This window comes from Rhipicephalus microplus, chromosome X (genome assembly GCF_043290135.1).
Source record: "Rhipicephalus microplus isolate Deutch F79 chromosome X, USDA_Rmic, whole genome shotgun sequence".
NCBI classification, from domain to species: Eukaryota; Metazoa; Arthropoda; class Arachnida; order Ixodida; family Ixodidae; genus Rhipicephalus; species Rhipicephalus microplus.
The window spans coordinates 386790858-386803123 of NC_134710.1; the positions used below are offsets into that span (position 1 = coordinate 386790858).

Sequence of the window (12266 nt, forward strand, 5' to 3'; positions counted from 1 at the left end):
TGCATCTAGATGTCAACGTCCGCGGGAGAGTGGTACGGCTTCAAGAGTGCCACATGTACGATATCAGTGGTCTGTGAGGCAGTTGAAGGCGATGGCGCAGCAGGGGTAATTTCGTATGTCACAGGAGTAATTTCACGAAGGACTCAATATGAACCTGTGTGGCGGGAAATAAGTTTTTCCGACAAGCCGACGTGACGGGTCGGGGACCACAGCAGCACCAATCAACCGGGTAAGAAGCGCACGTCGCGGTGCCGTTGATTGTATAAACAGCGCTGGTTATCTTGAGAGGCCAGGAAGCGAGTGCGGGCGATTTCGCGTGCGTTGGCAGCCCGAGTGACAGCGTCAAGGGCATATTCGCTGGTGTCACAGGTCCCGTTAATTTGGGAGGTGATCGCCGGGCTGATTTCAAGGGCCGAAGTATTGGCCCCCCGAACCACACCACGAAAGCCTGAACAATTTAGTAGTGCTCCTATTCGGCGCGCCAGCGGACGCCGGCTGTGGCCCAAAGAACAAGTGAGAGCCGAGAGTTGATAAACAAAACAAAATTACATTCTCAATTATGGCAGATCAAAACGATACACAAGTATGCACACTCGACAATACTTGAATACATTATGTCACCAATCAAACAATGTACTACACAGCACAATCAGCCACACTCGAAACAACGCACACAGACAACAATACGCACTACAATGCAGTCGCATGCATCGAACAACCAAGACACCTAAAGACTAAAGAGTTAGGAAACTTATTCATTCCAAAGTTCTTGGAACAAAAGTCTGGATGATACTCTTCCGAGAATCACTCACTCAAAGTCCAGCGTTGTTGTCGTTCCGCTGCCCCCGAAGTTTCTCTTTCAGGAAACGTCGCGTCTTCAATCGGCCGCTCTCCAGGCTCGAAACTTTTCACCGTAACACGTCGGCTTCACACACGCAGCTGTTGCCACGCGTCTTCGCTCGATAGCGGTAGACACACACTCTTGCCTGTAGCTCGAGTCTTCACCACTCAGGTGGAAATCCCCTTCTTCTCCTCCTTTGTCACGGAAGACAAAAGGCTTCGCCCACAAGGCGGAACACCCTACGCACTGTGGCGCATACTTTCTTCTTCTCCTGCTTTGTCACTAAGGACAAAACCTTCACCGACAGACGCGGCGGAATAACCCCACGCACACTGGCGCTAACTTCCTTCTTCTCCTGATCCCCCATCTCTGCTGCTCGAATTAATACCTTCCACGCAAGATTCCAGAAAGTTCTCATCATTTCGTCGGCGCGATACGCAGCGAAGGCTGGAGAAAACGCGAGATGTTACGAGGACCGTCCGCGACAGATGACGCAACCCTGAATCACCACGCCCCTTTCCATCGAGAACTTTATGGAGCTTGCTCGGCCGTTGATTTGAGGAGGTTCCTCGGCGAACCTACGCTTCTGAGGGGAGAGGGACGCGCGCCAAGGGAGTCTTTGGATGCTTGTTTTCTTTTTCTTTATCGTTGACCTCGAGGCATCTCTCCGGCGCCTCGTCACGAGAATTTGGCGGCGCGACCTATTTGAGCGCTCGTTTTGTGAAACTGCCCCGCACTTTAAAAATATTATATCATAATATTCAAAACCACACAAACGAGTGTGAACAGTCCCCACACTCTCAGAGACTGTAACATACTCCGTCGCTCATGACAGGTCACATTCACAATATATCAATCAATACAATTGTACATTGTAGTTCAATCTCACAACACATGAAATATAACCACAGGTACATGACTACAACACTACATCACATATTCCAAACAATACAAATGTACAAAGTTCTGTCTTTACAACAATTGTACAATAATATATATCACATGACCGTAACAAAAATTTTGACTCACTCGACATACAGTTGTGACACAGGATAACAACCACATTCACCTAATATATTGCACTCAGCACTGTCAAACACATTCCGATTCGACCTCAACACCTACCCCGTTTACTTCAAGCGGCGCTTGCGCCCTTTCTAACGGCGCTCGCTCGATCTCTCCTTCTTTTTCCTTGTTTTTTTTCGGCGAGCCCTTTCCAACGACAGTATCTGAGGTGGTGTCTCAGCCATCGTTGTCACTTCACACACTGTTAACGGGTGATAACGTTCAACCGATCCTGTTCGGTTATTCACCCGCTTGTTCATGTCACGACATTGGGCCTGGCTGGCCGACTCCGTCACCTTTACACTGTTGCTCGGTTGAGGCCCTGCCGACGTAAGTCCAGCCGCCCAGCACGTGAACTCATTCAACACGATCATCTCCTCATTCACTGTCTCTTGCACCGCGGTTTCACCTTGGGATCGAGTGAGATCAGTCACGGGATGCTCCTCCACTGTATCTCGCGGTCGCTGGGTTGGCGAGGGCTCTATCTTAGGGTCTTCTCCCAAACGTTCTGGATCATTCGGCCCTCACGCCCCGTCGATGTTTCCGATGAGGAGGTCGTACAGGGGGGTCGTCATGCACAGAGCAGTAACCTTGCCGCTGAAGTACGGGGTTTCAACCTCAATTTCTGTTTCGGGAAGCATCCGAACCGTACTGTCAATTAGGCAAACTGGTTTCGTTTTGCTTGTTAACTCACCTTCCTGTACCAAATTTCTCCGCACGATAACCGCGGAACTACCGGTGTCTCTTAACACCGTAATCTTCTTGCCCGCAACTTTTCCAGGCAGTGTTGGCATTCCTTTCGTAACACTGGTCGGCTGTTTTTTCATTACAGCACCCACAATAGGAAGTTTCTCCCCATTTTCAACTCTATGAATCCCTCAGTGACGGCATTATCATCAGATTTTGGTGCCGCTTGCACACAGAATACCTGGTGAGTTTATTTCAGTCCGTTACGACATGCGTCTGTCTTGTGCCCAGTCTGACCACATTTGAAACATTTTACCACCGTAGGGCTCGTGAAGTTCGTTCGACAGCTGTTAGCGCGGTGACCCAGAAAACATCGCGGAATGATCTCCGGTGCACGCTTCTTCTCTTCGGTAGCCGATTTCTTCGAATCTTCAGGACACTCCTTCTTGACCTTGGCCAAATTGGTGCCACCTTGCGCTTCCAAGAATTGATCAACTAATTCAAGCATGTCTTCAAGTGACTTAGCTCTCCTCTATTTCAAGTACAGCGACAGGCTTGGGTGGCAACTGGTGAGAAATTGCTCTCTAATAAGGAGCTCTCTAAGCTCATCGTACTCCTGCGCTGTCCCTGAAAGTTCAATCCATCTGTCGAAATAATGGCTAAGTCGGGCGGCGTACTGCATAGCCGTCTCACCATCGGCTGGCTTTCCTGTCCGAAATCTGTCCCGGAATCCTTCCACAGTAAATCTAAATCGCTTCAGTAAAGCAGCTTTCACCTTTGCATAGTTGGCTGCATCAGTCGGCGCCAGCCTACCGTACACACTGAGCGCTTCACTACTCAAGCAGGTACTCAAAGCAGTTTCCCATCGATGTTCCGGCCAATTCTGGCTCCTCGCAATCGTCTCGAATTTGTGAAGGTACGCGTCAAGGTCGTCCTTCCTTTCATCAAACGCTACGAGCAGCTTGCTTGGATTCAAGCGGAAGCCGTGGTCCTCCTGTTCGCTGCTGTCAACTCTAGCTTGGAACGTAGTTTCACTACGCTGTTGCAAACGGAGCGGCTCGAGTTTCATCTCGTGCTGCCGCTGCCGTTCCCTTTAAGCCATCTCCGCTTCTCTTTCTTCTTTCAGCTATCTTTCCTTTATTCTCTTTCTTCTTTCTGTTGTCGCTCCTTTGCTTCTTTTTCTTCTCTCGGCCTTTCAGCTGCCAACTTTTCTCTCTCCAGCTCAAACTTCAATTGCTGCTCTCTTTCTTCTTTCGCTCTCTCAGTTGCCAACCTATCTCTCTCCAACTCAGCTGCTTTTTTTCTTCCTTGGCTCTCTCAGCTGCCAACCTCTCTCTCTCCAACTCAGCTGCTTTCTCTTCCTTGGCTCTCTCAGCTGCCGTCCTCTCTCTCTCCAACTCCGCTTCTTTTTCCGCTTTGGCTCTTTCGACCGCCTACCTTTCTTTTTCCAGCTCAGCTGCCTTTTCTTCTTTGGCCCTCTCTTTTTCTTCTTTTTTTCCTTCTGGGTGACACACTTCTGTACTTCGGCGCCAAAAAGGCCCATCTTCGCACCAAGAGCGACTAACTTTTCGAGATCCATTGTGTCTCGCAAATAAAACCTTGCCGCGTGCAAAAAATATCTACCTAAATCAGTATATCGGAACACTCTCCTGCACTCGTTAACGAGAACACTGAGCAACACACAAAATCGTTCCGAGTAGCACTATCAACAACTCGAGGCTCTTTCTCATTTCTTTGGACACACTGTGCACCAAAAAGGTCCAGTCGCGGAAGCAAGATTAATTGTCACAGGTCCCGTTAATTTGGGAGGCGATCGCCGGGCTAATTTCAAGAGCTGAAGTATCGGCCCCCCGAACCGCACTACGAAAGCGTGGACAACTTAGAAGTGCTCCTATTTGGCGCGCCAGCGGACGCCGGCTGTGGCCCAGAGAACAAGTGAGAGCCGAGAGCTGATAAACAAAACAAAATTATATTCTCAATTATGGCAGATCAAAACGATACACAAGTATGCACACTCGACAATAGTTGAATACATTTTGTCACCAATCAAACAATGTACTACACAGCACAATCAGCCACACTCGAAACAACGCACACAGACAACAATACGCACTACAATGCAGTCGCATGCATCGAACAACCAAGACACTTAAAGACTAAAGAGTTAGGAAACTTATTCAGTCCAAAGTTCTTGGAACAAAAGTCTGGATGATACTCTTCCGAGAATCACTCACTCAAAGTCCAGCGTTGTTGTCGTTCCGCTGCCCCCGAAGTTTCTCTTTCAGGAAACATTGCGTCTTCAATCGGCCGCTCTCCAGGCTCGAAACTTTTCGCCGTAACACGTCGGCTTCACACACGCAGCTGTTGCCACGCGTCTTCGCTCGATAGCGGTAGACACACACTCTTGCCTGTAGCTCGAGTCTTCACCACTCAGGTGGAAATCCCCTTCTTCTCCTCCTTTGTCACGGAAGACAAAAGGCTTCGCCCACATGACGGAACACCCTACGCACTCTGGCGCATACTATCTTCTTCTCCTGCTTTGTTACTAAGGACAAAACCTTCACCGACAGACGTGGCGGAATAACCCCACGCACACTGGCGCTAACTTCCTTCTTCTCCTGATCCCCCATCTCTGCTGCTCGATTAAATACCTTCCACGCAAGATTCCAGAAAGTTCTCATCATTTTGTCGGCGCGATACGCAGCGAAGGCTGGGGAAAACGCGAGACGGTACGAGGGCCGTCCGCGACAGATGACGCAACCCTGAATCACCACGCCCCTTTCCATCGAGAACTTTCTAGGGCTTGCTCGGCCGTTGATTTGAGGAGGTTCCTCGGCGAACCAACGCTTCCGAGGGGACAGGGACGCGCGCCAGGGGAGTCTTTGGATGCTTGTTTTCTTATTCTTTATCGTTGACCTCGAGGCATCTCTCCGGCGCCTCGTCGCGAGAATTTGGTGGGGCGCCCTTTTTGAGCGCTCGTTTTGTGACAGCTGGTCGGTGTCGCGGTAGACAGAATGGCTGTATATAGGGGGAATGTAGGTTCTCGGCAAAATAAAGGGAAAAATGGGGAGTAGGCGGCAGTGTCATGGCGAGAAGAATTGTGGGCCAATGTGACGTATGGCAACGCGAGATCCCAGTCAGTATGGTTGGTAGAAACATACTTATCGAGCATGTCTGTAAGAGTTCGATTTAGACGCTCCGTGAGTTCATTGGTTTGCGGGTGGTATGACGTAGTGAGCTTGTGTCTCGTTTGACAGGACTGCAAGATGTCGGCTATGGCCTTCGACAAAAAGGTGCGGCCGCGGTTCATAAGCAGCTGCCGGGGGGCTCCGTGTTGCAAAATCACGTCCTTGAGGAGGAAATCGGCGACATCTGTGACGCAGCTTATTGGAAGAGCTCGTATGATGGCATAACGCGTGGCGTAGTCGTTGGCCGTGGCTATCCACTTGTTACGCGAGGAAGACAAGGGGAAAGGGCCGAGCAGGTCCAAGCCAACACGGAAAAACTGTTGTGATGGAATGTCAAATGGTTGAAGGCATCCGGCGGGAAGCGTCGATGGTGTTCTGCGGCGCTGGCATTTCTCACAAGCCGCAACGTATCTTTTGACTGAGCGTGCAAGGCCTGGCCAAAAGAAGCGTCGGCGCATTCGAGCGTAAGTGCGTGACACACCAAGGTGACCAGCAGTCCGAAGGTAATGAAGTTCATGTAGAACTTCCGAGCGAAGGTGTTTCGGAACGACAAGCAGCAGGGCCGGTCCATCCGGCTCAAAGCTTTGGCGGTAAAATACACCATCGTGAAGCACGAATGAACGATAGAACCGATCGGAAGATCGTGATTCGAGGCGCTCAATGATAGCACACAAGGACGCATCATGGCGCTGTTCGTCAACGATGCATGTCATTTGCGAAAGGAAAAAGACGCAAGGCTCGGTGTCGGTGTCAGGCATAGAGCTCGACTCAGCAACCGGGTAGTGGGATAGGCTGTCTGCGTCCTGATGTAGGCGTCCGGACTTGTACGTTACCGGGTAGGTATACTCTTGCAGTCGCAAAGCCCAGCGCCCGAGCCTGCCAGTAGGATCTTTCAGTGACGAAGGCCAACATAGCGCATGGTGGTCCGTTATTACAGAGAAGCTCGCACCATATAAATATGGGCGGAAGTTCGTGAAGGTCCAAACAAGAGCAAGACACTCACGCTCTGTTATTGAATAGTGGTGCTCAGCAGCTGTGAGAAGGCGGCTAGCGTATGCGATGACTTGGTTGTGTCCCCGCTGGCGTTGGGCTAGCATGGCTCCAATCCCGTGACCACTCACATCGTTTCTGACTTCTGTCGGAGCGGACGGGTCAAAGTGCGCCAATATAAGTGGAGTCATGAGGAGGGTGATGAGTTGAGAAAAAGCGGCAACTTGATCGGAACCCCATGTAAAAGTCACGTCTTTCTTCAGAAGGTTGGTGAGTGGTCGAGCGATTGTTGCAAAATCTTTCACGAACCTTCTAAAATAGGAACAACGTCCCACAAAGCTCCGGATATCTTGACATACTGAGGTACAGGAAAGCTCGTGATGGCACGAATTTTCTCTGGGTCAGGCTGCACACCTGATGCGTCGACAAAATGGCCCAACACCGTAATCTTCTTTTGGCCGAAGTGACATTTCGGCGAGTTTATTTGAAGGCCAGCAGTGCGGAAGATGTTGAGAACCGCTGACAAACGCTGGAGGTGCGTGTCAAATGTAGGTGAATATACAAGGACATCATCCAGGTAGCACAGGCATGTTGACCACATGAACTCTTGCAATAGCGAGTCCATCATTCTCTCAAACGTGGCTAGGGCGTTGCATAGCCCAAACGGTATCACCTTGAATTAGTGTAGGCCGTCGGGAGTTACAAACGCAGTCTTTTCTTGGTTTTTCTCGTCCACCGCAATTTGTCAATAGCCAGAACGTAGGTCAATTGAAGAAAAGTACCGCGCGCCATGAAGACAATCGAGGGCGTCATCAATTCGGGGCAAAGGATAAACGTATTTTTTGTGGTTCGATTAAGATGGCGGTAATCAACGCAGAATCGCCACGTGTCATCTTTCTCTTTAACGAGCACAACGGGAGATGCCCAAGGGCTCGAGGAGGGTTCAATAATTCCTTTGACTAGCATCTTGTTAACTTCCTCTTGAATTACTTTACGCTCTGTGGCATACACCTGGTATGGTCGGCCGTGAATGGGAGGAGAATCAGCAGTATTAAAGCGGTGCTTCACGACAGAAGTCTGACCGAGTAGACTGCCGTCGGTGTCAAATATGTCGCGGTAGGAAGCCAGAAGGCGGAATAGGGCATCGCATTGCTCAGGTCTGAGTTTCGGGTCGATCATGGGGTACAAGGCCGAATCGAGGAATTTGGCATCCTGCGGGTGACATGAACGATCGGAGCATGCGTCTGCCGCAAAAGCGGCGACGTGGGCGTCTATTAGGGTTCTAAGCGTGGCGACTGAATTTCCGTTTAGTAGTACTTGCTGCGTGACACCAAAATTTATAATGGGCAGACATGTTTGGTTAGAGGCCATAGTTACGACGGAGTGTGGCACAGTGATGTCGCGCGCCACGAGAACCTCAGAAATGGGTGTGACGACATATTCAGGTATGATGGGCGTTCACGCAATATTATATAAACTCTGGCGGCTATGTTTGTCCAGTGATGTCCACCAAAATTCTACATTGCTGTAGCACAGCCAGAAATTGTGGACGCGCAGTAAGTACATTGGTCAATATAAGCGCGCTACCACTTATCGATGGGATGGGTGCCTTTTCATAGATGTATCTGTGCCACTGAAACTGTAATGAAAAAGGTGCACAGAGGATGGTGAACGCAAACGGAATGGAATAAAGCGAAGATAAGCGCTTTCAAGCCAGGCCATATACAAAAGTTTGGAGGTGCAGCGTGCCAACAATTTTGTAGCACTGCGCTATTAGTGAAAGTATTTATTCACGCAAGTGACATTAAAATGGTCATAGCTTTACCATTTCCAGAACTGAGCATAATTTTGCACTTTATTCTGCTCATAGTAACATCAACGCATGATCCCCCTTAGAAGCTGCATCTATCAATATGAAAAGCAAGAAAATCACCAGATACGCCATTCTTTGATTCGCAATTTGTCTGCGGTATTCTGGTGTGTGGTAATCTTTGGTAAACTTGTGTAGGGTAGAAAACTGAACTTAACATAGTTAACTTCCCTACCATTCCGATGTTTTTTTTATTTTTTTTCTCTCTCTATACGTAAGTCATGCCTCTGCGGGGTTGACAAAGATTTCTTCAAAAATTAAGAATAATGCGGTGTATTACATTAGTAACGCAATGACTTGGTGTTTATGTTTTTATTTTCAAATGTAGTGTTACTGAACACTCTGGCTCTTCTCTATACATGTGCAAGCGTATAAATTTGTAAAGCTTCAAAGAAAAGAATATTTTTGTTAGGTGAGATATCACTTATTATTCGGCAGAAGCAACAACCTAAAGTTTAAATATTGCGTAATTTCAATATTGACTAAACTTGTGGAAGGCGTTTCCTCGAGACTTGTAGTAGTAACATGGTCGTAGGCATGTCGGAATTTTCTCTTTCTCCGTGGCCAGCTGTCCGTCACTTGCCCGATTAGAGGCTTAAAGTGCAACTTATGCCCATTGCGCAGATGCACTAAAGGTGACAGAAGACGTTGAGCGGTAATTAATTACACTACGTTTACTTGTAATATTATTAGGTGGGGATTAACGTCCCATAACCCCCATATGATTAGGAGAGGCGCCGTAGGTGAGGGCTCCGAAAATTCACACCACCTGGTGTTTTTCAACGAGCACTCAAATCTCAGCACACAAGCCTACAGCATTTTCGGCTACACCAAAAATGCAGCCGCTGCTGCTGGGGTTTGATCCACTTGACCTGCGGTTCAGCAGCCAAGTGCCTTAGCCATACCATGGTGAGTCAATGTTTATATATAGAAACACAATAATAAAAGAATATTTTTCAAAAATCAAGTAAAACTCTAATCAAAATCTTTATTTCAGTTTGTACATGCAAACAAGGGATGGCGAGAAAAAAGCAGCGAATTTTAAACCGCTTGACGAGCCTGGCCATCCTTACATGTAATCAGTAGGGCAGTAAGCAGAAACAACCACTCCACAGAGAGTTCTTGTAAGTAATCGTGAAAAATTACAAAAAGACCTATGTGTCATAATTGATACTAGTACTTTCAATTTAAAACAATAACATGAATTGATGCAGTATATCAAGACATGAAAACATTTTATATTATGATGGCACATATAACAGACTACTATTCTTGCAAATGGCAGAAAGATACATAGTATTTAGGCAGTCATCAAATGATGTGTTCAAGAACTTTAGCACAGTATAACTCACCACAAGTGATTCCGATAAATATAGAGAGTGTGGAGAAAAGATGATCAACATGTGCATTCCATGACATTGTATTGCTGAATGTTTTTCTTAATAATTTAAAAGTGCGCAGGTACTCCATTGCAGTATCGCCAAGGTATAAGTAGGGCGGTACAAACACTTGTTTTTATTTAGGTAGGAAATGTACTCCTTTCGTTTTCTGTTTATTTTCAAAAATTTAACTGATGACCACATAGCAAGTGATGAGATCACGTCGTTCACAATTTGTTCTAAGTGTCGTAAGTCATTAGTGAAAAAAATAGGCTGGCGTCGTCTGCGTATATAATGTATTTCGCATGAGTGCTCATGTTAGGAACATCAATTATATATGCATTCAATATCAGCGGCCCAAAAATGCTACCATAAGGGACCCCATTCGAAATATTTAGAATCTGCGAGGCGTAATAGTTAATCACTACATATTGAGACCGCGAGCCCAGGTATGACTTTATTAGGTTAAGGGCGTGTCCACGTGCACCATAGTGCTCTAATTTCGCAAAAAGAACATCTTGACTAAAGCAGTTCAAGACTTCGCTGAAATCAACAAAAATACCGAGAGTTAAGAGCTGTGTCTCAAAATATTTAATATATGTTCTTTTTGAACGCTATACACTGTGGCTGGGGGTGCTTTCTGCGACATAGCGTAGCGAGCATCTAGTATCACTATAGCGCAATCAGAAAGGTGCGCCTTTTGATTGATCAGATTATGATGATTGATGATCAAAACCATTTGCTAGTTTCATAGATTGAAGCTTGTATGAGAATAATTTGAGGACGATGCAGCGAGCAGTGGAAAAGAAACTAATAGGTGTAACCTTAACAGACAAGAAGAGAGCAGAGTGGATCAGGGAAAAAAATAGGGTTAAAGATATCGTACTTGAAATCAAGAACAAATGGACAGAGGCCACACATGTAGCGCATAGGCAGGATAATGGCTGGTCATTCACGATAACTTACTGCAATCCCAGAGAAGGCAAGGTAATTATGGGGAGACAAAGTAGGTGGGCTGATGAGATTAGGAAGGTTGCGTGTATAAACTGGCAGCAGCAAACACAGGACCGAGTTGACTGGCGGGTCATGGGCAAGGCCTTTGTCCGGCAGTGGACGTTGTCAGCATGATGATGACTATGACGATGATAATGATGATGATGATAATGATAAATTTAAGCGCACGTACAGACTGCCGCTTTGTGAAAAACGCATGGTCCATAATTTAACATACACTTCAAATCTGGATCCACAAACACTGCTTCAGCATTCATATCTTTATAATTGACACTTTTAACTAAATAATCACGATAAGAGTTAAAACCGTTGAACCACCAGGGCGTAGGCTGAATTAAGAGGCAAAATATTATAACTTAATTGGCTATCTGAACAAATCCTTCTTTTCGAATAGTTGCGTACTATTCGCAAATCAAAGCTCATTGCGCTTTGTAGATAGTGACCTAGTGAAGTTAGCGTTTGAAAATTGACCAATGCAGCCTGTTTTCAGTAAGCCGGAATAACTGTGTATTACGTCATCAGTGTATGCTCCACCTTTCATTGTCGTGTTTTAAATTGGCGCTTTATTTTGGTGTGAATACTTCAAGTGGCACCCTACACCTTGAGAGCCAATTGCAACTAATGTATGCTAAGATTAGGGGATAAGACAAGTTCTGGTGGTAGGGGCTTAGCAACCAGAACACCGCCAATCGTTGTCAGGACTACTCATATTTCTTGAAAATGTGGAAGCGTGACCAAATTAATCTATTCTTTCCAGAAGTGAAGTAAATCCAGAAATGCGTGCATTGTTATGCAGTGTTCCAGCCTGAAAAAAATTCGACTCACCAGCAGGCAGTGCAGAGAAGAAATACCGTTCAGTGAGTGAACTAATCTGGGAACGGTGTGCATGTGCTGGTCTTTTTATACGACTTCATCCGGTTAGTGACTGTACTGTTCATTCGCGTATGCTGTGGTACTAAAGAAACAAGTGAACACTGCGAACTTCGTGCAGTCACAGACAAACGGTGAAAAAAATAAAATCACAGCGGACGTCATGACGGACGTGTTTTTTATTTCTGCAACAGCACTCATCGTGAAAGCCAATGACGTGGGGAACGTGGGGCCAGTTGTATTGGAATGGTAATTCCTACGGTTTGTACGAAGAGCACAAGGTGGAGTGTTCGGACGTCACAACGCGGTACTGTCACCCGTTAAACCGGTTTAAACTAATAAGCAAGGTTGTAGCTAGCATA

The 12266-nt window shown here is 46.8% G+C and overlaps 1 protein-coding gene across 1 annotated transcript in view; it reads right to left on the reverse strand.

Moving 5' to 3' along the window:
- LOC142776435 (luciferin 4-monooxygenase-like) overlaps positions 1–11977 on the reverse strand; it is a 104059-nt gene extending 92082 nt beyond the window's left edge. Inside the window, exon 1 of the mRNA XM_075880081.1 lies at positions 11860–11977. The gene's annotated coding sequence lies outside the window, so the exon portion shown is untranslated. The remainder of the gene's footprint in view (positions 1–11859) is intronic.
- Positions 11978–12266: the final 289 nt, after the last annotated feature.